Source organism: Caretta caretta, chromosome 24 (assembly GCF_965140235.1).
Source record: "Caretta caretta isolate rCarCar2 chromosome 24, rCarCar1.hap1, whole genome shotgun sequence".
Lineage (NCBI taxonomy): Eukaryota > Metazoa > Chordata > Testudines > Cheloniidae > Caretta > Caretta caretta.
In genome coordinates, this window is record NC_134229.1 from 6,779,585 (window position 1) to 6,782,939 (window position 3,355).

General features: G+C 50.9%; 1 long non-coding RNA gene across 1 annotated transcript; it reads right to left on the reverse strand.

Moving 5' to 3' along the window:
- On the reverse strand, window positions 1–2,210 carry LOC142069944 (uncharacterized). The gene is made up of 2 exons (XR_012665906.1): window positions 1,730–2,210; window positions 1–358 (listed from the first exon to the last, which is right to left on the reverse strand). It is a non-coding gene; the product is annotated as an uncharacterized LOC142069944 (long non-coding RNA).
- Window positions 2,211–3,355: the final 1,145 nt, after the last annotated feature.

Below are 3,355 nucleotides of genomic sequence, written 5' to 3' on the forward strand. Positions count from 1 at the left end.
TTTTTATCCAAAGCATGTTACAAAAGAAAGTCAGTATCATCCCCCCTCTTTTACACATGGGGAAACGGAGGCACAAAGCGACCTCCCTATAGTCACGCAGGAGGTGAGCGGCAGAGTGAAGAATCAAACGCAGTTATCTTGACTCCTGGATGAGCCCCGTAGCCACTGGGCCTCACCGTTATGCCAGTGTCAACGTTCCAGTCCAGTCATATTGCTGTAGAAAGCCAAAACAAAGCTGCCAGACTTGTATTGTTCAAGGGGCTGGAAAGCCAGGATACAGAGGTCACCTAGTCCAATCCAGCTCAGTAGTGACGAGAGGCTGGAACCATCTCAGGGATGCTTTGATGGGTTTCAGTTTCTATGGGCCAAAGAAACAGATCAGCTCCCTTGCCAGCCGCTTGACTGAGGACTGAATAGACCCTTCATAACATTAATAAAGGGGGAAAGCTGTCTTTCAGACAGAGAGCTCTATCCAGCACAGTTCCATTTTCTATTACATGAGGGTATGTCTACACTGCAAGGTAGACTCAGACTCAGGTTTGAGCCCAACCCCACTCCCATGCCTACACAAATCTGTCTGACTCCGGTCAGCAAGCGCTCAGGACCCAGGTCTTAGGACCCACCGGGGGAGGGGAGTCCAAACCTCACTGAGACTGTGATTCAAGTCCTGTCATTTTGCAGCAGGGAAACGGTTCAAGCCACAATGCCCAATCAGAAGCTCTGTGTGGATGTGTTAGCATGTAAACCCAGATTTACAATGCAGCGTAGGTGCTGACACTCGAAAATACCAAGTCCTCACGTGCAGGTTCTCCCGGACCTAGCTTTGCCATGCAGCGTTGAGGTAGCCTTAGGTGCCCACTTCTGGACTGGAGCCCCATTGCATTGGGCACCATACACCCATTCAGTGCCCATGAGGCTTCTGGAGCTGAGCCTTCCCCCCAGAGCCCGGTTTGGGCCCTTTGCTTAGGGCTTTAGCTCTATTTCTTCTCCATAGAGCTCACACAGCACATCAGCTGCCCCTTCCCCCAATCCGGGGTCTTCTGCAGAGGCCTGGCTATTCCTAGTTTCCACTGGACAGGCTGCCTGAAAGTTACCTGCTCCAGGCTCCCACTAGCATCAACCTGCTTGCTATCGTTCTCCCGCACTTCCCCTATGGACTGCCTGTCACTGGCTCCCCAGACTGAGCCCCTTGCAGGCTTTTCTAATCACCTGATCCCTAGTTGATCAGCCCCAGCTGTGAGATAGCTGAGCCCTCACACCTGTGGTTGGATGCAACTTCCCTTAAAGGGCCAGCCATGCTGTGACATCCTGCCCCCAAAGAACGTAGACCCTGAGCCTCAAAGATATTTAGGTTCCTACCGTCCACTGAAGTCGATGGGAATTAGGTCCCGAACTACCTTTGAGGATCTAGGCTTTACAGTCCAGGGACCTGACTGTACAGGCTGCACAGGCTGATCCCTGCTCCCGTGTGCAGTCTCACGGAAGCCACAGAACTGCCTATTGGCCCTGCCCAACACGCGTGCAAAACGCCATGATTTTGGCTGAAAGCGTTTCCACCCCCACTTTGCCTTGCTGCAAAGGCCCACAAGGCCCACCAGCTTTGCCCATTATGCCGCCTTTGCAGGATGGGGGGTGAAGCTTTGCTTCTTAGCTTTGTGCCATATATTTCCGGTTTCTATCAACCCTCCCCTCTCAGTCCCCCTCGGTTTCAAGCCCACGAACATGTTACCCTCATTGTATGCAGAGAGGGGCCCCCTTCTCCAATCCAAGGCTGCTCTTCTAATCAGAGGAGCTGTTGCTCTCAGGCCTGTTTCAGCGGCAACCATCCACGGCAGTCGAGGCAGGATGGGGCTCGTCATGTGGACAGCTCAGCTGACCCAGGGAATGAATCGCGGCTTTTGTTCTTGTCCAGCAGCCTGGTGTTGTTTATGTCGGACACAAAAGGATTGTTTATCGTGTTGGAGGCATAGAAAAGTCCAGCAAAGAAAGGAAAGGCTGTGCCCTCAAGGCTGGCCCCTGTGAGGCCGGGTTCGATTTTCACTGCGGTGTTTAAGCAAAGGGCAGATCTTCCCAAGTGACAGTGACTTTATAGAAATCAACAGAATTTCAGATGGTCCCAGCTCCCCATCACTAGTGCGTTTTGTGTGATTTTCCTTTCTCAGTGCTTGCAGGTTTTGCTTCTTTCCAGCAGCCTGGAGCGCACAGATCAACGCGAGAGGCTCAGAGTGTAAGAAAAAATAAAAAGTCTGCTTGTCCCTTTTCTGCCAGTTCTTATTTAAGGCCCTCTGATTGCATAGCCCGGGAGAAATTATTTTGTCAATGAACTCACCTCCGCCAACACCACAGCGGGAGCAGAGAAAAAGGGCATCCTCCCAGTTCAGATAAAATCGGCTTACATTTCCAAGCCCCTTTCATTCCAAAGAGATTGACAAACTTAAAGGGGCCACACAGAGGGACGTCTCCACTCTGCCGCTGAAATGCAGCCACTTCTGGGCTGAAACGCAGCAGCTGTTGTGACGGCACACACATCATCATCATCATCAATCACTCCCTGATTCTCACTGATGGCAAGGTCATTTTACACACGGGGAACAAGCCCACCCTAGCTTAGCGTGTTGGGTCAGGTAGAATCACAAGAGATGAGACAGCACCAGGCCAAGTGACACAGTGAATATGAGAGACCTTGAATTGGTTCCAGGAGGAGACACACACACAGAGATGCACACAGTGCAGCTAAGCTTCCTCCATTTGTTTCCCAACACCATGTGTCTCACTCTGGCGCGATCTAGCGTGATGGAGCTGCAGGTCAATATTCAGCCATATGTGGCAGGTGAAGTCAAGCTGCTGCTAATGCAGCTCTCTCCAATATATGACACAGCAGGGCTGTCAGCACAAGCATGGGAACCCTGCAGGAACCAGCTTTATGCTGAACTTTCACTCGGCCAGCACAGTTTTCACCTTGTCACTATCCCTGTTAGCTGATGCTTTATGGGACTCTGGTTTTGTAGCACTGCCCGCCCCAGTCTCTGTATCACCAACCAATCTTTAATAATAGCTATTGAGAAACAAGGGCAAATTCATACTCGGCTTTGCTGGCCTGCACCTTGCACAGTCATTTGCACTGGTGTAAAGTGAGTGAAAGATGCTGCCCATTCTGACCTGGTAGCATTTAGATCTATTTTTCCCTGGTGTAAATGATTGTGCAACATGCAAGGGAACAGAGAATCAGGCCCTTCGGTGACTCGAATGTGCGTCTGGCTAGATGCAAACAGTGTAAAGAGCTTCAGGATTTGAACAGTTGAGTGCAACACTGTTCCCAAGAAACATAGCTCTTTCAGATGGGCTGACCCAAACT